We start from the raw sequence: 24,703 nt of genomic DNA, 5'->3' as shown, positions 1-24,703 counted from the left end.
TTTTTTGTTTTTCTTACTTGAAAACCAAATAAATATGGAGTTACAAAATTACACAACTCTTCCAGCTCTTTGATTTATTTCACACTAGTTCCTTGTAGATCTGAATATACAATATGGTTTGTTTAGAAAGCAGTTGGCTGGTAAAGTAATGAATAAAGTGAACCTATGTTCATCTAAATTGTCCAATCATGTGCAAGGCTAAATCCGTTTTTTCATTGCATACAATTGGGTATTCAAATCGCAGACTTGTTTAACTTTGCTAAATGAACATTTTCTTCTTCTTTACAAACAAACTACACAATATAATTGCATGGTCATTCTACACTTTACCCATATAATTTTTTATCATTTTCTTCACATAAATAGAGAATTCTTTTGGTTGTATTTAATCACTGCTGTTTTTTTTTTGCTAAACAAAAAAAAGAATGACAATTAAAAAAAACAAAAAAACAAAAACCTTCAGTATAGTTTGTTATCAAATTTTGCAAACAGGTAATTTTTTTCCTTCATTAATGTCCTCTGATGAGGCTGCACTGATGGGCACTGATAGTTGGCACTGATGGGTACTGATGAGGCGCCACTGGTGGGCGCTGATCAGGAGGCACTGATGAGGCTGCATGGATAGGTGGCACTGATGGGCACCGATAGGTGGCACTGATGGACGGCACTGATTGGAACTGATGGGCACTGGTAGGCAGCACTGATAGGTAGCACTGATGATGATGCACTGATGGGCTCTGATTGGCAGCACTGATGGGCACTGATAGGCGGCACTAGTGGGCACTGGTAGGTGGCACTGGTGGGCACTGCTTAGCAGTACTGATGGGCACTGTAAGGTGGCACTGAGGGGCACTGGTATGTGGCACTGGCGGGCACTGCTTAGATGTCCCTTTTACATGAGTCAATAATCGGCTTGTTTTTTTCTCCTTGCGCTGTCAGCGGAAGGGGAATAAAAAAAAATTACCGGCTTCTGTTTACTTCACGTGATCAGCTGTCATTGGCGGATGACTGATCAACTGGTAAAGGGCTGAGGTTGGTCCTTTACTCTGATCTGTGATCAGCCGAGTTCAAAGGACAATCACAAACCGTGCCACGGGCAGTGTTCTGTCATATAGTCCCAATAACTCCAGATACCATTTTAAAAAATAAGATAACAGTAAAGTTAATCTATTTTTTTTATATTGTCAAAGATAATGTTACGCTGAGTAAATTGATACCCAACATGTCACAAACTTTTATCTTTAAAAATCTCCATAGGCAATGTTTAAACAAATTCTATAGGATGCATTTTTTGAGTTACAGAGGAGGTTTAGGGCTAAAATTGTTTCTCTTGCTCTAATGATCGTAGTGATACCTCACATGTGTGGTTTGAACACCATTTTTATATGTGGGCGCTGCTCACATATGCGTTCGCTTTTGCAAGCAAACTTGGTGGGACGGGTGCATTAAAAAAAGAAATCTTATTTATTTTACTTTTTATTTTTTATTTTTACACTGTTCTTTTAAAAAAAAATGTGTCACTTTTATTCCTATATTCCTATTATAAGGAATGTAAACATCCCTTGTAATAGAAAAAAAGCATGACAGGGCCTCTTAAATATGAGATCTGGGGTCAAAAAGAGCTCAGATCTCATATTTACATTAAAATGCTAAAAAATGTTTTAAAAAAATTAAATAAATAAATAAATAAATGTCCCTTTTAGAGCTATGGGCGTAAGTGACGTTTTGCCATTGCTTCCACCCTGCAATGGTATGTAGCCGAGTGGGGGCCATTTCCCCCTCAGTCAGCACCATATCACAGACTGAGGCCGCGTACACACGGGCGGACTGTTCGCCCAACTTTGTCCGCTGAACAGTGTTTGGGCGGACAGTCCGCTCGTGTGTGGGCTTTCAGCGGACAGTTTCAGCGGACAGTTTGACGGACAAGGTTTTTCGGAATTTCCGAAAAACTGTCCGCTGAAACCTTGTTTCAGCGAACAGTCCGCTCGTGTGTAGGCTTGTTCGTCAAACAAAGTTGCGCGCATGCTCAGAAAGGATTTTCACGCCGAAAGTTATAATGCAGTGTATAGGACGTCGTATTTTTCGTCCCGTCGTACGTGCCGTTCACGTCATCGCGCACGGTTTCAGCAAACTGTTCGTCCGTCGTGTGTGGCCATGTCCGTCCATGCTAATTTTGAGCGGACTGTTTGCCGAAACTGTTTGACGGACAAAGTTGGGCGAACAGTCCCCGCGTGTGTACGCGGCCTCAGAAGGGTCCGATTGCCCTCCGCAGAGGGCACTGGTAAGTGGTGGGAGGGGGGCCCTGTCCCGCTGCCTATAAAAATTATCTCGCAGCGAATCCGCCACAGAGAGCACTTTTATCTGAAAGCTGACCGCCTGCTGAAGAAGAGGATACCAGGGTTACGGCAGCTAGCTGCTGCCATAACACTGATATTCCTCTTCAAACAGCTGATGTATAGCAACAGCAGGCGGTCCATAAGTGGTTAACCCAAAATTTGGGATTTTCTTTCACTTTCGATGATAATGGTAAAAGTAAAAAATAAAGGGTGAATTTCCCTAACTGGGGCACAGACGGCAATAAAAACTGACAGGTGTTCTAATCCCTCTCCACTCTATCCAAAACGAAAATAAAAATAAAAAAGTTACTCTTCCTGATGACGCGCGCATGCGTGAAATTCATAGAAGAGAGGCTTGAGACGCACACCCACAAGAGCTCTTCATTCTAGCTGTACCATTTGAAATGAATGCCCGCATGCCACTGATCATAAAGTGGACAGATTCGATTTCACAGACCCCAGAGTTGCAAGCTCGCTGATGACTTACTAGGACTGCATTAGATGTAAGAGCAGGACATATATATTTTTTAAATAAAGCAGTATTACACTATTACCTGCCTCTTTTTGGCTCATTTGGTGGGGCCATCCTTGCAGAGCCTTTGATGGTAAAAGTACACAGAAACTTATATTGTGGTGATTACACCTATAGATTGATGGAAATTCACATTTATCTTATCCATGATTGATGGTCACTTGCTTTTATCTGGTGAGCGCATTTGATTTTCTCACTTTGGGTGGAGCGCTACTTCTTTGATTAATGAAGCACTTTATTTTACTGAATCTTGGTGTTGGAGCTTATGCATTGGACTGTCATTATTCACATTTGTATTGATATTTTTATCTGACTTTTGAAATTTTTTCATTTTGGTATTCTCAATTTTTTTTGGTATTTCACATTTATGGACATTTATTTTGATTATACACTGATGTTATGGAATTTTTATGAAATTATTTGATTGTTCAGTTAGCCCTCTTTTTAAATAAATTTTTCTAAAGTAACCCAATGCTGTATCGCAAAAAATCGCTCGGTAATGAAGGGGGGCGAAACCTTCTGAAGGTATATAAGATAAGAGGGATTATGTCATGGAAATGGAACGTATATTGGCTGATAGGGAGACCTATACACTGTTAAGGAAGGATCCGATAAGGGAATATAAACTTAAACTGGATAAAATAATCTCTAAGGGCTTCAATGATGGTATAATAAATAAAAAAGAAAGATTGTTTCTGATCCCTAAGAGCTTGACTTGCCTCCCTGGACATCCGATAGTTAGCGGGATAGATTCCGTGACGTCCCGGGTGGGCAAGTATATTGATTGTTTTCTGCAACCCTTGGCCTCATATAATAAAGAAACAGGGCACATAATTAACATCCTGTCCAACTATCAAACTAGAACAGGGATGTGGCTTGTGTCAGCCAATGTGACATCTTTGTATACAATCATACCGCATGCAATTGGTTTGTTGGCAGTGGATTATTTTCTGAGTAAGGACTCGGGTCTGTCTAAACAGCAGATAGAGATCATTATGGAGTTTCTTGGCTTTGCGGCATCCCATAATTATTTCTGTTGGGAGAATCAGTTTTACCACCATCACCATGGGGGCTAAATATGCCCCCAGCCTGGCTAATCTCTTCATGGCCAAGTGGGAGGAGGATATCATCTATGCCCACCAGAGACCTGAGTTGGTCCTGTGGGCAAGGTATATAGACAACATCCTCCTCCTATGGGATGGAGATGAAGATGGCCTGATACACTTTATGGGATCCCTTAATAACAATAGAGGCATGGTACTGAATTTCGAGGTCAGCAGAGAGGAGGCACATTTCCTAGACCTAAGGATAAGATTTGAGTTTGATGGGTTGATTACTTCAACCTTTTTTAAATCCACATATAGGAATGCCTACATTCCCCAGGACAGCTGCCATCATAAAACATGGGGCTGAATGCTGTCCCTAAGGGTCAATACACTAGGTTGAGACAAAACTGTACTAGGGTAGAGGAATTCAAAGAACAAGCAACGATATTGACCAAAATATTTATTGATAAGGGATATGAAGTTAATTCCCTTAATAAGATAGTCAATCAGATCCAACAGACTGATAGGAGTTTGTTGCTTAAAGTGGTGTTCCACCCCAAAAAAAAATCATGAATGTGCCTTAAAAAAAAGTGGGAATTTTTTTTTACTCACCTCTAAATGGCTGTTGCTAGTCTGCCTCCTTCAGTGCCTTGGGCTCTTGACGTCGAAAAATGAGGGTTCTTGGCTGCGATCGCGGAGGGCCCCTGACCGAAGGCATTTGATGCGCTCGTTCGATTGTGAAGTAGGGGGAGAAGGAAGCATGCGGTAGGAACGATCATAGAAGTTCCTCCGTGAAAGTCACCGGATCTCTCCCCTTGGCTCCCTCCGGCAGACCCACCAGGCGGAGGTTATTTCTCCAGTTCCTGTTCTCTTGGTTTTCCGCGGGCGACTCCATAGCTTTCATTTTAACTTGCAGGGTACGAAGGGAGTCGCCATGCGTCCTGAGCGTGTCCTCCGTGTCCCCCACCCTCCGCTACACATTGGATAATCTGTCACGATATTTGCCCATATCCCGCCTCATCAGACCCACCTCCATTTGCATCTGCTATCTTTGCCATTAGTGTGGTCTGGCAGCCCGATATAGCTTGCATAAGGGCCTCAAACTGACCATTGCCCATGTGGGATGACTGCTGTTTCAGTTTGGGATGCCAGGTTGAGGCAGTTTTGCTCATGCAGGCCTCGTGGAGACGGTGGGGTTTTTTGGGCCGACTGCCACTTGCGTTGTGCTCCCGAGTTACCCCTTCTCATGCCTGGAGATGAGTGGTTTCACACAGTCACTTTAGTTGCGATTTAGATCCTAATTGGGCCATCCAGGTGTGGAGCTCCGAGCACAAACATCCGTCTAGGTCACCATCTTGACCACGCCCCCAGGTTCTTGACGTCACTTCCCCTCGGCGCAGGAAGGGCTCTGCTCTGCCCTCTCCCTCTTGCCAATCATCTGGGACACGTGACAGTCCCAGATGATTGCATGGCCAATCACGGCGCACAGCGCCACTCGCATATATGCAGTGAGTGCCACAGCCGGGCGCCCACAGTTACAAATCCAGCACTGTCAAACGGAGGGGGAGACGAGCGGGGCTTCGACCCCCTGCATTGCTGGACCCTGGGACAGGTAAGTGTCTGATTATTAAGTCAGCAGCTGCAGACTTTTAAAAAAAAATTTTAAGTGGGAATCCCGCTTTAAGACTCGACTGAATGGGGAAGTTGCAGAGGGCTTTAAAGGGCCCTTTGTACCTTTCATTACTAGCTATTCAACACAACATTGGAGGATAAAGAAGCTTATCCAGAAACGCTTGCATATTCTGTGTAATGATAGGATATTTGGATCCTCCTTACCCTCAAACCTCAGGTAGTATTTAGAGGGGTCCCTTCACTCAAGGACAAGATTGCCCCTAGTGTTTTGTATCCACCATCTAAACCCACTCCCTTGTTTCAGAATTTATTTGGGTTTTACCAATGTAGAAAATGCCAAGTGTGTGCCATCAATGGCTGTCAGCATAGAAATAGCATAGAATTCAAAGCCACTAGCTCTTCGCGTGTTTTCAAAATAAAACCTTTTATTACTTTCTCTACCACAGGGTGGTCTATTTGCTACAGTGTCCTTGCAGACTTCAATATGTAGGCAGGACCAAGCGGGCATTGCAAATAAGACTTAATGAGCATATCAATAATATCAGGAAGGACTTTCCGAAGCATTCTGTTTTGAAGCATTATGCTTTGGTACATAATAAAGACCCTAAAAATACGATTTACCTTTGTAATGATAGATACACCTCACCATGGAGGGGGGCTCACTAGTAAGGGGGATCTCACAACTTGAGATGAAATGGATTTATAAAGTGGTATGTTTCTCCCCTCTAGGCCTTAACATAGATGTAGACGTCAACACGTTTATAGAAAATTCCTAGTGTTCATTAATAGTTTTCTGAAATAACTTATAGAGTGACTGTTTCATACCTATTTGGGAATGTGACTTTTTGGTGCTATAATTATGTTGCTATAATGTAATCAATATGAAAAAAATATGTGCCAGTTTGTACATCGTTGAGACGAACCTGGACCCCTGGTAGAGATGTTGCCCAATAATAATAGGTATTGTATAGAATAAAAACATGGATGATAACCAGTCTCTTCTTTTTAAACTTTTTGTCACTTTTTTTTGTGAAATGGTAGGGGTATATTTGTACCCCATTACCAATTCACACGGGGGGCGGGATCTGGGGGTCCTCTTGTTAAAGGGGGCTTCCAGATTCCAATAAGACCCCCACCTGAAGACCCCCAAAACCCTTGCCCGGTGGTTGAGGCCCTTCTCCGCATCAACATGGGGACAAGGTGCTTTGAGGGGCTACCTCAAAGCACCCTCCCAATGATGAGGGCATGTGGCCTGGTACGGTTCAGGAGGGGGAGCGTTCTCTCATCCCCCCCTTTTTTCCTGCAGCCTGCCAGGTTATGTGCTCGGATAAGGGTCTGATATGGATTTTTTGGGGGAGTCCACACCATTTTTTTTTTTTAAATGGTGCGGGATTCCCCTTAATATCCATACCAGACCTGAAGGGCCTGGTATGGAATTTAGGGGACCCCCACGCATTTTTGTTTTTGGTTTGGGGTTCCCCTGTGGGGAAATCCCCATGACGTTTTTATCAATTAACTTTTATGTGTACTGCGGACCTACAATTCATTGTAGCCGCGAGTAGTTTTAAAGTTTATAGTTTTACTTTTTATGATAATACCATGCATATACGCCTTTAAAATTAGCACTTTTTATTTCTCCTATAGACTTTTAAAGGGTGTTCCGCGGCTTTCGAATTTGCCACGAACACCCAAAAAATTTTTGCTGTTCAGTGAGCTGGCGAACAGCCAATGTTTGAATTGAACATGAGTTTGACTCGAACATAAAGCTCATCCCTGATTCATATGTAATTTATTGTATTAGAGGTTGCACTGCCTGCTCTATGTATGCATGTTCTGTAGCTAGGTGCTTGGCTAGAAATGGAGAGTGAGAGAAACTCTGGCTGCAGCTGCTCATTGTACTGCTGCCCTGTGGTCCTGAACTGATTAACAGCTACAGTGCCTTGCAAAAGTATTCACCCCCCTTGGCTTTTTATCTGTTTTGTTACATTACAGCTTTACAACTTTAGTTCAATGGGTTTTTTTTTATCTGAATTATATGTGATGGATCAGAACACAATAGTCTAAGATGGTGAAGTCAAATTAGAAAAATGTATACATAAAACTATTTTTCAGAAATAAAAAACTGATAATTGGCATGTGCGTATGTATTCACCCCCTTTGTTATGAAGCCCATAAAAAGCTCTGGTGCAACCAATTACCTTCAGAAGTCAGATAATTATTGAAATGATGTCCATCTGTGTGCAATCTAAGTGTCACATGATCTGTCATTACATATACACACCTTTTTGAAAGGCCCCAGAGGCTGCAACACCTAAGCAAGAGGCACCACTGACCAAACATTGCCATGAAGACCAAGGAACTCTCCAAACAAGTAGTACAGTAGTAGTAGTAATAGTGTTGTTGAGAAGTACAAGTCAGGGTTAGGTTATAAAAAAATATCCAAATCTTTGATGATCCCTAAGAGCACCATCAAATCTATCATAACCAAATGGAAAGAACATGGCACAACAGCAAACCTGCCAAGAGACGGCCACACACCAAAACTCACAGACCGGGCAAGGAGGGCATTAATCAGAGAGACAGCACAGAGACCTAAGGTAACCCTGGAGGAGCTGCAGAGTTCCACAACAGAGACTGGAGTATCTGTACATAGTACGACAATAAGCGGTACGCTCCATAAAGTTGGGCTTTATGGCAGAGTGACCAGAAGAAAGCCATTACTTTCAGCAAAAAAACAAAATGGCACGTTTTGAGTTTGCAAAAAAGGCATGTGGGAGACTCCCAAAATCTATGGAGGAAGGTGCTCTGGTCTGATGGGACAAAAATTTTACTTTTTGGCCATCAAAGAAAACGTTATGTCTGGCTCAAACCCAACACATCACATCAGCCAAATAACACCCTCCCCACAGTGAAACATGGTGGTGGCAGCATCATGCTGTGGGGATGTTTTTCAGCAGTCGGGACTGGGAAACTGGTCAGAGTTGAGGGAAAGATGGATGGTGCTAAATACAGGGATATTCTTGAGAAAATCTGTTCCAATCTGTGTGGTTTTGAGGCTAGGGCGGAGGTTCACCTTCCAGCAGGACAATGACTCTAAACACACTGCTAAAGCAACACTTGAGTGGTTTAAGGGGGAACATGTAAATGTGTGGGAATGGCCTAGTCAAAGCCCAGACCCCAATCCAATGGAAAATCAGTGGTCAGACTTAAAGATTGTTGTTCACAAGCGCAAACCATCCAACTTGAAGGAGCTGGAGCAGTTTTGCAAGGGGGAATGGGAAAAAATCCCAGTGGTAAGATGTAGTAAGCTCATAGAGACTTATCCAAAGCGACTTGGAGCTGTGATAGCCACAAAAGGTGGCTCTACAATGTATTGACTTTAGGGGGGTGAAGAGTTATGCACATTTACTTTTTCTGTTATTTTGTCCTGTTTGTTGTTTGCTTCACAATAACAAAAAAAAACATCTTCAAAGTTGTTCTGTAAATGAAATGATGCAAATCCTCAAATAATCCATGTTAATTCCAGGTTGTGAGGCATCAAAACACGAAAAATGCCAAGGGGGTGAATACTTTTACAAGGCACTGTATATCAATAAGATGAGGGAGCTGCTAAGCAGAAAGAGTTCCATAGAATGGGCCAGGCAGCACTGCACTGGCCAGTGGAAACTGTAGTTCAGAAGAGATGGAAGCCACTGTAAACAAAAGCTTTAGAACTGCATTCCCAGAGAGAGATTGCCAGATGCAGGGGAAAGAGCTGCTTTTTGCAATGAGTTAGCATCATCATTGCTGCATGTCAACGGCCTGAGCAGGAACCGGAGTGCTGAGTTCAGGAGTGCCAACAGCCAGAGTTACCTGAGTGCAGAGCAGAGAGTGGACTAATTCCTGTGTTTAAAGAGGAAGTAAAGGCACTTTAAAAAAAATAATGCAACCTGCAAGGCAAAGGCATAATGAGCTAGTATGCATAGCATACTAGCTCATTATGAATAACTTAGCTGAGAACGAAGCCCCTGAAGTGGTTCCTCCTTCTTCATCTTCACCGCTGCCATGTATCCAGGAGTGAGTTCTGGGTCTTGCTGCTCCGGCGCTGTGATTTGCCAGAGCCACGATAATGTCACTCCCACGCATGCGCACGGGAGCCGACACGAGCGGCATATCGTCGTAATCTGCGGCCTGCTCAGTGCGCCTGCGCACCACTGTCTATGGCGCATTCGCCGTAGACAGCGGTGCCTGTCTTTTTGTAAATATCGTTTCCGGAGATATTTCTTGGACCTACAGGTAAGCCTTAATCTAGGCTTACCTGTAGGTCAAAAGTGGTTTGTAAGGGATTACAACCACTTTAACCAGATAGTGAGCTGCAATATCACTTTCTAACCCTAACAATTACTGCTAACCCTAACAATTAAGGCTAACATTAGCCCTAACTCTAACCCTAACATTTATCCCTAACACTAGCCCTTAACCTTAACCCTAACATGTACTGTTGGACACATAAAACTTCCTGCACTACTTTGATGCAATTTTAATGACTCGAGTGCCAGAGAATGTAAAGTTGCACCAAAGTCGCATTAAAATTTCATCAAAGTCGCACTTCATGAACAGAAATGTCATACTTTCCTATAGCCAAAAGGAAAATGCAAAACACAAAAGGCATCAAAAACACAACAATTGAAGTCTATTACATGCAAAACGCAATCTGCTGCAGGAAAAAAGTTCCTGACTCTTTCCACAAAAATGCACCGGCTTAAAATGCAGAGATGTAAACTAGATCCATAGGAAACCATGTTAAATGGACTGTTGTGCGTTTATGCAAAACATACTTAATGGCACATAGCTGTGAACCAAGGGTGACTATTTGCTGCTAGTAGAGAGGCTGAGCCCTTTAGGAATGGACTATACAGCTATCAGGGAAGCCTTATTGCTACCCCCAGGCTTGACTGGGACTGTTCTCATGTGCACTGTACAACTAAGCCCCAACACAAACCGACTGAAGAGTTAAGGCTAAAGGCTGCCCCTTTACATCTGCTTCATAGAGATCTTTATTGATTATGCTAAGAGTTGTCTCTCAGGGGACATTGCACCATATCATAACCATTCTCCTAGAGTGTTCACTGGACACGTTATTATTATTAGGTTAGTTATTATTATTAGACTAGTGTTATTATTGACCCATACCAATACATTGAGTTAATTTACCACTAAACGGTCTTGTGTATATTTCAATGCTGATTATGACATGGAAAAATGCATTTTTGCAGACTTGCATACCGTCAACTGTATTTGAACTCACATACTTCTTTGCAGCCACCAAGTTTCTGATTGGGCTGCAGAGAAGTGGGAGGGTCTTCCTGCTAGAGCCACGTGATCAGTCCTAATCGCATAAAAGAAAAACCTATAGCAACAAAAAGAAATAGTTACATTAGTGGGAAATTATATTTCAGGGGAAGTCGTATGCATGAGGAGTATACAGAACACCGCCATACAAGGAAGCCATTTTCAATATTTTATATAGCACTGACATTTTACACAGCACTTTGTATACTGCACTGTACATTCAGATTAGTTCCTGCCATCAGGGAGCTTTCAGTCTATGGTCTCTATTTCACATGTATGCATAACGTACCAGTACACACATATTAGCGCCGCTTTTTATAGGAGCCATTTAACCTCGCAGCATGTCTTTGGAGTATAGGAGGAAGCAAGAGTACCATGGAGTATCCTGAGAAAACCTGTGCTAGCACTGGGAGAACATGCAAACTTTATGCAGATTGGGCTTATACTTATTTTATTTACCGTATTTATTCACAAAACTTTCATCCAAGGTTCTCAAATTATTAAAAAAAAAAAACTTGGGTGAAATATTTGTAAATCTTGGGTAAAACAATCAAAAATAGACCACATAGTGTTCCTTCGTTTGCAATTGCAAGATTAATTTTTAGGTTCTAAAATGGGTATTTTATCTGGGGACCTTTCTAAAAGTGTACCGAGGTCACTCACAAAAGGGGTGATGTGGGAAAAATCACTAGAGATACCTTTATTTTTGCCATTTTAATATTATATCGGCTTTGGAAAAAATATAAAATCTCTAAAACATTTCTGCAATTAATTATGAGCAGAATACATTTTAAAGACATTTCATCATCTCATACTATCATCTTCTGTTGGCATCAAATAGCCTAGCAGGTCAGTGTCAAATTGCCCAAAAAAAAATTAGGCCAGCTGTCTTTTGCAGTTGAATGAAAAAGGCAGTCAGCACACACAGCACCAAAATAAATTTGTAACATGGAAAGCAAAAAGGACTTGTACAAATGGTTGCCCTTCATTAAACAGAAGCAAGAAACATTAATCGTGTTCTTACTTTTGACAAGTGATACCGAGGAAAGATTTAAAACTTAAAGTTAAACTCTATGATGCAGAAGGCACAAGCACACTGTATGGTAGGAGGCTTTAAAATTGCAGCAAATAATAAAAAGTATGCAAAGAGCAATGATACTGTTAAATGCATTTGAGCATAGTAACCAATCCCATTTCACTTTTCTGAAGTCAGATCAGTAAAATAAAGCTAAATTTGTTTGCTATGTGTTACTATCCTTTTATTGCTAAATGAGTCCATATGTGTAATATATGCTTCTAAGTTGAAAACTGCCTCAAAGTGTAAATTAAATTTCCACTGCGAGAGGAGCATGACTCCTGGCGCTTCAATATCCTTTACCTTAAAACTATTTTCCCCAATGAAATGTATATTGACTACTATTGCCTGCTGCTACAGACATAGGCATTTTTTCAAGGTTAGCCAGCCACAAGGCACACTCCGAGGATGGTGCCAAATTTGAATCACGGTTGCCCCAATTCCTGGAGTGCAATCTATTCTCTATCAGACTGGTCTAAAATAGCCTCAAAGGATACAGATTCCTTCTCGGATCAGGGGAGTCCTAGGTGTACACAAATGAAAGCAGCACAAAAGCTTAACCAATTGAAAACACTTCGCCAAGCCTGATGGCTTACAGGTGTAGCCTCATCCATAGCTGAGGAAGATATAAATGCCCTTGTCAAGGCCATACTGACAAAAGCAGGCATCTGGCCTTTAACCACTTAAGGACCGAAAGGTTTTACCCCCTTCATGACAGGCCATTTTTTGCGATACGACACTGCATTACTTTAACCGACGATTGGCATTGGCATCAAATGGTGACATATGGCATACGACGCTATACCCAAATAAAAAAGGTTGCCTTTTTTTCGCTCAAATAGAGCTTTCTTTTTGAGGTATTTAATCACCTCTGTAGTTTTTTTTTTTTTTTTTGCACTATAAACAAAAAAAGACTAACAGTTTTGAAAAAAATATATAGTTTATACTTTCTGCTATAATACCTATCCAAAAACTATATAAAAAAAACAAATGTATTCATCAGTTTAGGCCAATATGTATTCTTCTACGTATTTTTGGTAAAAAAAATTGCAATGAGTGTATATTGATTGGTTTGATCAAAAGTTATAGCGTCCACAAAATTGGGGATAGATTTATGGCATTTTTATTATTATTATTATTATTATTATTATTAATAGTAATCCCAGTGATCAGCGTTTTTTAGCGGGATTGCAACATTGCGGCATACAGATCGGACACTTTTGACACTTTTTTGGAAGCAGTGACATTATTAGGGATCAGAGCTAAAAATATCCACTAATCACTATATAAATGACACTGGCAGGGAATTGGTTAACACAGAACATGGAAATGCAATCGTTTTAGTCAATTTAAACTGCTAAATACCTTTTTTCATCAGCAGTTAGAGCAGTCTTGTGACTTGTGTCAGTGTCTGCTTAAAGCTTATAGGAGGAGTTTTCATTCTCCCCTGACCCTCTGTCTGGACAGTGCTGATTGGCCCTGTGCTGATTAGGGATGAGCCAAACATCCGTTTTGCAGCAGAACATGCGAACAGGCAAACAATTTGTGTGAACATGTGAACACCGTTAAAGTCTATGGGATGCGAACGTGAAAAATCAAAAATGCTAATTTTAAAGGTTTATATGAAAGTTATTGCCATAAAAAGTTTTTGGGGACCCGGATCCTGCCCCAGGGGACATGTATCAATGCAAAAAAAGTTTTAAAAACTGCAAATAAACTACAATAAAAATAAAATATTCCATTAAATATCGTGCCTGGGGGGTCTCCTTAGTCTGCCTGTAAAGTAGCGCATCTTTCCCATGTTTATAACAGTACCACAGCCAAATGACATTTCTAAAGTAAAACATTTCATTTAAAATTGCTTGCGGCTGTAATGTATTATCAGATCCCGGCAATATAGATAAAAATCATTGCAAAAAATGGCATGGGGCCCCCCTCCCAGTCCTTTACCAGGCCCTTTGGGTCTGGTATGAACATTAAGGGGAACCCTGTGCCAAAAATACCCCAAAAAATGGCGTGGATGTCCCCCCAAAATCCATACCAGGCTCTTCAGGTCTGGTATGGATATTAAGGGGAACCCCACACCAAAATGTAAAAAAAATGGTGTGGGGGTCCTCCAGACCCCCAGGCACTACATACTCAAAACAGCAGTATATATACTATACGGCCTGCCCTATATACTCTGCAGAAAAATTGGGTCTTAGGTGTTGGTGGTGCCAGAACACTGTAACCTCTCACAATTACCTTTGTTGGGCAAAGGAACGGTCCCTGCTGTTAAATATTACCGCAGGGGTGTCCAAACTTTTTTCAAAGAGGGCCAGATTTGATGAAGTGAACATGCACGAGGGCCGACCTATTTGCCTGACATTCTTTGAACCATTAAAAATCGGTCTAAGTGTGTTCGTTCGAACACTAATACACGGCCCAACAAGAATTCTCTTGCCTTTGTGGCTGTGTGTGTTGAAGAGATGAGCTTGGGCGTGTTATTTGGATATACCGTATTTATTGGCGAATAAGAGGGAAGTTTCAGGAAAAAAAAAATTAAAATTTTAAATAAAAAACTCTGAAGCAAAATAAGAGTCAGTGCCCATCTGCGCTCCCACCATTGCCAGGAATGCACCCACCATTGCCAGGAATGCAGCCACCATTAGCCAGGAATGCACCCACCATTAGCCAGGATTTCAGCCACCATTAGTCAGGAATGCAGCCACCATTGGCCAGGATTTCAGCCACCATTGGCCAGGATTTCAGCCACCATTAGCCAGGATTTCAGCCACCATTAGCCAGGAATGCAGCCACCATTGCCAGGATTTCACTCACTATTAGCCAGGAATGCAGCCACCATTAGCCAGGAATGCAGCAACCATTAGCCAGGATTTCACTCACTATTGCCAGGAATGCAGCCACCATTAGCCAGGATTTCACTCACTATTGCCAGAAATGCAGCCACCATTGCCAGGATTTCACATACTATTGCCAGGAATGCAGCCACCATTGCCAGGATTTCACTCACTATTAGCCAGGAATGCAGCCACCATTGTCAGGATTTCACTCACTATTGCCAGGAATGCACCCACCATTGCCAGGATTTCACATACTATTGCCAGGAATGCAGCCACCATTGCCAGGATTTCACTCACTATTGCCAGGAATGCAGCCACCATTGCCAGGATTTCACATACTATTGCCAGAAATGCACCCACCATTGCCAGGATTTCACTGACTATTGCCAGGAATGCAGCCACCATTGCCAGGATTTCACTCACTATTAGCCAGGAATGTACTTACCATTGCCATCAGTGCAGCCTTGGAGGGGACATGGAGGGGGCTGGACGAGCGCCAAAGAACAGGAGAATCTCCTGTTTTCACAGCGGCCTCTTTAAGAGAAAGTCCCGCCTCCTTTGATGGACAGAACAGTCGTCCAATGGCGGAGATGGGGCTTCCCATTACAGAGGCTGCAGTGTAAACAGGAAATACTCCTGTGTGCACAGCGCTCGTACAGCCTCCTATCTCCAATGCAGCCAGACTATATATCTTTTGTGGCCCCGGCGCTGGGAGATTGTCGGGGGCCACAAAAGATATATATGTTTAGATTACCAGGCGGGCCGTTCAAAACCGGACCGCGGGCCGCGATTGGCCCGCGGGCCGGACTTTGGACATGCCTGTATTACCGTATATATCAAAAATTGTAATTATATGGCCCTGTTAAACAGGGGCAGAAAAATTGGGCCTTTGGTTTTAGTGGTGCCAGAAAATTGTAACCCCTCACAGTTACTCTTGTTGGAGAAATAGTAATAAGATGGCGCAAAAATCAATCACTGTCAAAAAACCTCTATAATAAAAAAGGGGGGGAGAAAGGGGGAAGAGCAAAGGGATCAAGGGAAATAAAATATATATATGTATATACACATATATACATGCACACATGCACACACAAAAATACAGATAATGTCCACAAAGTTCCTTAGGTATGGTCCATAAAAGTTCAAGCTCCTAACACCAGTCTCACTGTCTTGAGAGGAGAAGCACAACTCTCTAGGGAATATAATGTAGAAAAGACAAGAAGTGCGCCAAACTAAGTGTAGTATATAAAATAAATAACATTTAATCTGATAAAAGCACACAGCCAATTGGCTACTCACAAAATGACATAGTAGTCAGGCATAAAATATAGCGGAGGGGAGGGTAATCACAGCCACTTCTATCTGGAGGAGCAAAGATGGTAAATTGCTGGAACGGCCATTAAAGATGTAAAGGTTAGAACTGAGGAAACCATGGATGTTGTGAATCGCGTCTTCTGATTGGTTGACACGTCACTTCCGGTATACAGAGCTTGCGCTCCACGCTGAGACGCACTTCCGGTTCCGGTTCTCTGGCTCTCCGGACGCTAGATGACCCTGATACTGCCTATTGCCATCATCTGGACATCCACGAGGCAGCATTTTCTACAAAACGAAGACTGCTATGCTGAAGCCTCTACTGCTTAACATCTTTAATGGCCGTTCCAGCAATTTACCATCTTCGCTCCTCCGGATAGAAGTGGCTGTGATTACCCTCCCCTCCGCTATATTTTATGCTTGACTACTATGTCATTTTGTGAGTAGCCAATTGGCTGTGTGCTTTTATCAGATTAAATGTTATTTATTTTATATACTACACTTAGTTTGGCGCACTTCTTGTCTTTTCTAAGTTACTCTTGTTGGGCGCAGAAATGGGCCCTGCTGTGAAATATTATATCAAGAATTGTAATTACATCGCCCTGTTAAACAGGGGCAGAAAAATTGGGCCTTTGGTTTTGGTGGCGCCAGAACACTGTAACCCCTCACAGTCACTCTTTTTGGGTGCAGGTACGGTCTCTGCTGTAAAAAATTATATAAAAAATTGTAATTACATGGCCCTGTTAAACAGGGGCAGAAAAATTGGGCTTTTCATTTTAGTGGCGCCAGAACAGGGTCCCATATAAATGTGGTTTGATAATGATTAATGGGTAATGTTTTTTTCATGTTAATACCAGAGCTCATTTTTTACAACTTTTATGAATTTGTAAATGACTTTTTGATAAAATAAAATAATTTTAACTAATACATTTAAATACTTTTCTTGGCTGCTAAAAAACCCAGTGAGGGAATTTTCTGTTTTGCATAACGTTTTGGGGTGTGCAGCACCAGCAGCTCACATACAAGTGTTAATCAATTCTAATTTGTAATTACATGGCCCTGTTAAACAGGGGGGATAAATGGTCATGGGATATCAAACATATATGGGATGTTGATTTTGCCCCGGGACCAGGGCCACCATGGCTTCTGGAGAGTTGGGAATTTGAACTAAACCAAACTATATCAGAGCAAATTAAATGTAAAGTTATAAATTATGTACACTCTACATCAATAGATGCAAGAATAAAATAAATGAATTATAAATTGTTAACTAAATGGAATTGTATCCCAGCAAAACTTCATAGGATTAACCCAGAAGTATCACCGCTGTGCTGGAGGGAGCGCGGGTTGGAGGGCACACATGCCCATATATGGTGGCATTGACCCCGATTCAACCATTTTGGAGAGAAATATTGAAAATGATTAAGAAGATTAGTGGGGTTGAGATCAGGCAAGATGTCTGGCAATGTTTGTTCCGTGCCACGGGGGAGTCAAGGAAAAAATATAGAGCAGCAGGTGTTCCGTCTTTGTTGAATGCAGCAAAAGCCTTAATTCCGAGGCAATGGAAACTTAAGAAAACCCCATCAATAAAGGATTGGTTTAGGGAAGTAGATAAAACTAGATTGATGGAAGAACTAATATCTTGGCAAAATGACTGTAGACAGGGATATGGAACTTGGAGAGGTTGGCTTGAGCTTAAACAATTAGGGACTTACTTAACCACTAGGCATCCGGGCTATAGCCGAAAGATGGCTGCAGCATGGACGCCAAATGCTGGGAGGGCGTCCCTGGACATCCTCCTGTCATCAGTGTCGTGTGTCATTAATGCCATGTATTAGTGCCATCTGTCATCAGTGCCACATATTAGTGCCATCTGTCATCAGTGCCACATGTCATCAGTGACACACATTAGCGCCAATTGTCATCAGTGTCACGTGTCATCAGTGCCACGTATCAGTGCCATCTGTCATCAGTGCCACATCAGTGTCCCGTCTCATTGTCCTGGTGCTCCAGGGCCTTCAAAAGTGTAATAGGTAGTCAACAAGTTAGATGTGTAATGTTTGCTCCTAGAACACATGATAGCGCTCCCTGCATGTTGGGCTTCTCTATGTAGCCAGGCTGCGAAAAAGTCCCACACATGTGATATCATAATACTCAGGAGGAGTAGCAAAATGTATTTTGAGGCATCATTTGTGGTATACACATGCCATGTGAGAGAAATAACCTATTACAATGACAATTTTGTGGGAAAAAATAAATAAAAATAAAATAAAATCTTCATTTTGCAAAGAATTGTGGAAAAAAATAACAACATCAAAAACCTCACCATGCATCTTACTAAATACTTTGGAATGTCTACTTTCAAAAAAGGGATAATTTGGGGGGTATTTGTACTTTCCTGGCTTGTTAGGGTCACAAGAAATGAGACAGGCCACCAGTACATTACGTGTGATCAATTTTTTATGATTTGCACCACAGTTTGTAGACTCTATAACTTTCACAAAGACCAAATAATATCCACTTATTTGTGTTATTTTTACCAAAGATATGTAGCAGTATAAATTGTGGCCAAAATTTATGAAGGAGAATTAATAATTTGCAAAATGTTATCACAGAAACTAAGAAAAATGCGCTTTTTTTTCTAAATTTTCGGTCTTTTTTCATTTATAGAGCAAAAACGAAAAAACCCAAATAAAGCTCTATTTGTATGAAAAAAGGACAAAAAATGAATTAAATGAATTAAAAAATAGGCGGCAGTGAAGTCCTTCTGACACATTTCGTCTTCATAGACATCCTCTGGAGGCGATGTCTATGAAGACGAAACGTGTCAGGAGGACTCCACTGCCGCCTATTTTTTAAGAAAAGCACTTATTAAACTACAGAAATGTGAGTTTATTATCTTTATTTTTAATAAATCTTATTTTAATGGAATTACGCTATATGGTCCCATGTCTTTCCTCTACGCGACTGTTTCTTGGAACCGGGCCTTCACATGTTTGGAGAAAATCTACTGTAGTTAGAAAGATCACTTGGAAGATCCTTGACATTTTTAACCATTTGCTGGTTCGTGGGTTCTGGCATTTCAACACTGGTCAGTCCGAGTTTCCACGGAAACTAAAAAGCTTGCGAGACCCTCAGAATATATGTTCTTTTGGGTCGTGTATATCTGGTAAGCCCGCATCTGTTAAGGTGTTGGGATCTTCACACGGGTGTTTGCATGCCAATCCTCCATCGGATTTGAGGACGTGTTTGAAGTGTCACTGCATACGCTGGATTTGAATATCTCTTTGGATTTATATAGACTTTATATTCTTTTTTCACACATAAGCACAAGGCTTTGGTGTATACTATATTATTTTCACTTACTATACATTACACATAAATCTGTGTGGTCACACGCATGGTTGCTATATATAAATTTTTTATGTTTCTTTGAGTTTCTAATTTAATTGTTTAAGCGCTACACTTTTTCACAATATTTGTACATTTTCTACTAAAATATCCAGTTTTAGTGTGTTAGCAGCTTTTCTCTTGACACATGGATAGCGCAGTGTTTCTCTTTGGGTTTAAGGGAATAGAATGATTATTCTGAGAATTACAGTATTTATGTTTATCAAGGATTTTATTTTATGTACTAACAGTTAAGCTTCATACACACAATATGAAAATTGGATGAAAAATACCACTTTTGAAGTGTTCGTGCATATGAACGCAACATTTTTTTTATTTATTTTTTGGTGGGGGAGTGGATTTTGGGTGGGAGTTCCCATACTTTTTTCACCAGGACTTGACCCCTGATCATTTTACTTACTTATGTTCGACTTGAACTGCTGGCTCATCCCTAGTGCTAATCACATGCACTCTTCCAAGAAAAAAAAAAAACTCTCTAGAAATACACACCAAACTGAACATGTGCAGCATGACTCCTAATGGAGATGGTTCGAAGTCAGTTAAAGAAATGGAGGATCAGAGAGACAGAATTACACAGCCTTTATACACAATGCAGGTTCCACAGTGAGTATAACAAGCATGCTTTACTGCATATACAGACTGATTTTACTGTTGTGGGTTTAGTAACACCTTAACAACCATACAAACAAGAACTTTTAGAGATTTCTCAGAAGCTTACATAACTAAACACAGGATTAAAAGAAGTAACATGCATAAAAAGAGCTTCCAGAGGGCGCCAATGAGGCTTGCCTGAAATCAATGTAACTCAGTATACTTAACTAGCTCCTAGAAACAAATAGATCTTTTGTGTGTGTGTGTGTGTGTGTGTGTGTGTGTGTGGGGAGGAGGGGGAGGGGGGAAATTCCCACATATAAATAATATTAGGGCTACAATAAATGTTAGGGTTACATTATGGTTCCCTGTCAGAATAGGGATCTGCCTTGTTTACATAGGCAGATCCCTGTTCTGCCTCTCTGCGAAGCTGATTGGCTCCCCCTCCATGCAGCAGGCATGTGCGTGCGCCCACAGTATCTATTGCACGATATGATGTACACGTACGTTGTTTCGCGCAATAGAGCTGCCCTGCCATGGTATATATGCGGTGGGAGGTCTTTAAGTGATTAAATGTAAGTTATATTTTAAAAAACTGCACAGTAATTTTTTTTTCATCGCAGAAAGGACTTTACTGAAAAGTCATGGTAATAAAGAGCAACAATGAACTTGTGGTACAGAAGTAAGACAGGTAGTAGTAATAATGGTTACATAACCAGTAACATATCTATAACCACTCCAATCTGCATATGCAGAGATAAAAGGTACACAATAAAAGGAGGACAAGAGAGGAGACATTAGGTGGGTCTACCACTACCACCAGGGCACCGCATCCTGCCTATCACCAAATCCATTGGTGACAGACAGGGCATGTCAAGCTATAGCACCCATGTCTTTTCAAACTTATTGAGGCAAGCACAGTCAAATTATAAAGGAATCATTTCTTTGAAAGCAGAAAACGATTTATTTATGGAGAATGCATAGGTTAAGTGTGAAGACTATCAACTGCATTTTGCTTTGAAAAAGCATTTTGAGCGTTGATGGAACATTAGATAAAATGTAAAGCCCTGGGTGGCAAGTAGAAAATAACATGGAGTATTAGACAAATGGCAAGTCCAATGGTGGTGTACCTCAAACTTGCCTCCTGGTTGTAGGAGGTTTTCAGAAAAACAATTAATAAGGATAACTGAGCAAAAATCACCCTCTTACTAGAAGGAGAAGTAAATAAAAAGCCCAAAAAAATAGAAAATTTCATTCCAGTGACCAGATCAGTGGTAAGTGAGCAGTGACCAGATCAGAGAAATGAAAACAGAATGTATCCAGGGTGGGGTGGTTGGACGCTAGCTGATCCTCTCTGTCTTCATTAGAGTAGAATAGGTCCAATAACTCATTGTGGCACAGATAGTAAACTTAGTTTAGTTAAATAGTTAAATAGAGTTAAATAGAACTCAAGTTATTTTTACTGGAGTACATTGAGTGTGCCAGCATTTGTAACCCAGAGACACTGGGAGAGATTGTTTTTGGCAGCCGAAACCAACTCAGTAGAGTACCCCAGCTAAATAACAGAATTAATTCATCCACCTGCAGTTTTTCCAACAAATAATAGAGAAAAAAGCTAGAATTTTTGGGCATAAAAAATATTTTGAAAAATATCAAGATGCTTATGTAATTCCTTGGGGGCTGAGGATACATTTTTTTCCTAACCTCAAAAGAATTGATGATGAGGTAAAAAGTTCATGGTAGTGGGGTCTGCAAACATATTCATTAAACATGATTGCTATACTTTGCTCCCAATATGAAGTTGAATTAAAAAACCTTGATGAGGATATACAAACATGGTATGTGGAAATTGGTGACTGTTCTTCCTCCACCTTGTATATGCAAAAAGCTAAAGATTTAAAGGAACATATTGACAAATACTCTACTGAATTGATTCATAATAAAGAAAAGAAACATTCCCAAGGCAAAATGGCTCGCAAAGTAGGCCATGCCTATAGGTTGTCAGAAACCATGAATCAGACTGAGAGAGAAGTACAGTTAAATCTCACTTGTTTATTAATAATAAAAAAAGGTAAACAGAGTAAATGTAGTCAAAACATAGTTTAAAACAAAGCCAGAGTTAAGGAACCGAAACGGATAGTCAGACAAGCCAAACGTCAGGGAGCCAGAAATGAGCATAGTAAAACAGCAAGCAGGTTCTGGAGCCAGAAGGAATGTCAGCCAAGCAAGTCTTTAATGCTACTTTCCCACTGGGGCGCTCAGCACTCTGGCGGTAAAGCGGTGCTATATTTAGCGGCGCTTTACTGTCGTTTTAGATTAGTTTTTGATCGGCCGCTGGCAGGGCAGTTTTAACTAGCGGCTGAAAAAGGGTTAAAACCGCCTGCAAAGCCGCTGCAGTGGCTTTGCAGGCGGGTTTGGAGCACGCTGCCCCATTCTTTTCAATGGGAAGGGGTGCTTTAGGAGTGGTAAATACACCGCTCCTACAGCGCTCCAAAGATGCGGCTTGCAGAACTTTTTTGACCGTCAGGGCTTTCACATTGGCGTGCACTGAGCGGCTCTTTCAGGGTGCTTTGCAGGCGCTATTTTTAGCACTTTAGCACCTGCAAAGCGCCTCAGTGTGAAAGGGGCCTAACAGAAACACAGGAGAGCGTCTCTAGAGATGTGACCAAGGCGAAGGCAGAGATCATCTGGGCTGGACAGCTTAAGTAGGCAGGACTGACAAGCAGGATATCATCAACAGGTGAGTCACTTTGGAGAGATAGGAGCTAGCAATTAGCTGACAGCTGAGTGGCCAGCTTAGAGAAGGAAGGGCTGAGTCCAGCCCTGACACAGGTGGACAGGTAGGACACGTCAAAAATTTCCACTTGAATCCTCATCAGTTTTGTCTGTATCATCAGTTGCATCTACTCAATATGGTTCTCATTTTAAATTTGCAGAAAGCAATCTATCCAAAAACGAAAGGGGGGTGGAGAACCTTCACATATGGAACAAAAATTACGCACACAGGATCGCACTCATAATCGTAATAATTCCAAACAACCCAAATCATAAATCACTAAATCTATCAATAATGCACTCCCCACTAGTGTAGGGGATTTATCAGGGGTCACACAATCTATACCCCCTTCTCTTTCTTTACTATCTGTAGGATCACAGTTACCAAAGGTAAGCAATATTAATTCAACTATCACCAATTCACCTTGTACATGTTAAATAGCATCAATTTTTTTACCCCCACAGGGTCTTGAGGTGAAATAAATCAACACATGGGCCCTCAGAAACTTTTGACTCTCAAGATCAGTCTCAACTAGAGATAAATAATTTGTTCTCCTATGAACTTACTGATGTTGACAGACAGGTCTTGCATTTGGGTCTAACATTCTGCCTTAATGAACAAAGTGACAAATTTGAAATCATTAGGATATACATCTGTTTGTTAGACGTTTAATGTTTAAGACCTTATGATAAGGGTGATCTTGAACTGAATGAGAATGAACAAGTAAATCCAGTGGATACTAATGATTTAACTATTAATGAGATAAAAGCATTGCAAGATCTAATGGATTTGTGGGAGGAAGGTCATGTAGATGAGGAGTCTTCCCACTCCATGGGCTGAGGTAACCGAGAGAATCCGGTCTTGTGGATATCGCCAAGTAGGCTGAAAGATCCAGGTATCCTAGAAGTGTTCTACAGCTTAGTTTCCCTACATGTTCTGCAACAACGTCGGTGATAAAGACTTTGTTCCTGAGTAAGCACTTTGTTGGCTGCTAGGCCTTGTGACAGAGGGACTGTCCAACTTGAGTGTTCATACAGCTGCGAATGGCTATTCTCTGGATGCAGCAAAGTAAGCAAGTTCCTTAACGTTTATAGACTTTGACATTGAGAGTACCTGAATTCCTTTCCAACCCTCTGATCCCAAGTTAAAAGACTGTTCAATGGTTGAAGTTTGCAAATAAAATCCACTCCATTGGATCTATTGTCAGTCTCAAGTTACTGGGTCACCTACCATGGCACATCCCCTAGACGTGCAACAAGGAGAAGCGGAAGGTAATGGTAAGCCCAAAAATAACCAGCAGCTCCTTCGGGGTTAGTGCTACATATACATACAGGAAGACCCCCAAGTTGAGCTACCGAACGGTCAGCTCAGAAAAATTTCTCATAGAGTAACTTAAGAGATGTTATTACTATTAATAATAAATGTTTCATGTATTGTTCCTTTTCCAGCAAACTATAATTGGTTATATTTAACTAAATGATTATGTTAGAATATCTGGTCTACTGTAATATTGAAAGAATTTTGTTTAATCCTTGAATTCCCTGCTTGAGTATCTGGGACGGCCTTTTCACTGGCAGACATACGGACACCCAGGGCATGTATGAGTGTCCCAGGCAACATGCATGCCAATTTTCTCCCAAAAGACTGAGGTATCTCAGTCTGTAGCCATGTTTTATGTGGATCTAGCTGGGACAATGATGCAGCGCCTATCCCGCTTTTATATGCAGGGTATGCAGCGCGGGATGTCCTTTGTCAGATTTACATATAGATTGAGGTGCAGCGTCATCCTTGAGCATAACTCGGCCTCTTCCTGCCT

This window comes from Lithobates pipiens, unplaced genomic scaffold (genome assembly GCF_037356315.1).
Source record: "Lithobates pipiens isolate NorthernLeopardFrog02 unplaced genomic scaffold, aLitPip1_a1.2 Scaffold_18, whole genome shotgun sequence".
Lineage (NCBI taxonomy): Eukaryota > Metazoa > Chordata > Amphibia > Anura > Ranidae > Lithobates > Lithobates pipiens.
The sequence above is the reverse complement of the archived record's forward strand: the minus strand, read 5'-3'. Positions refer to the sequence as shown.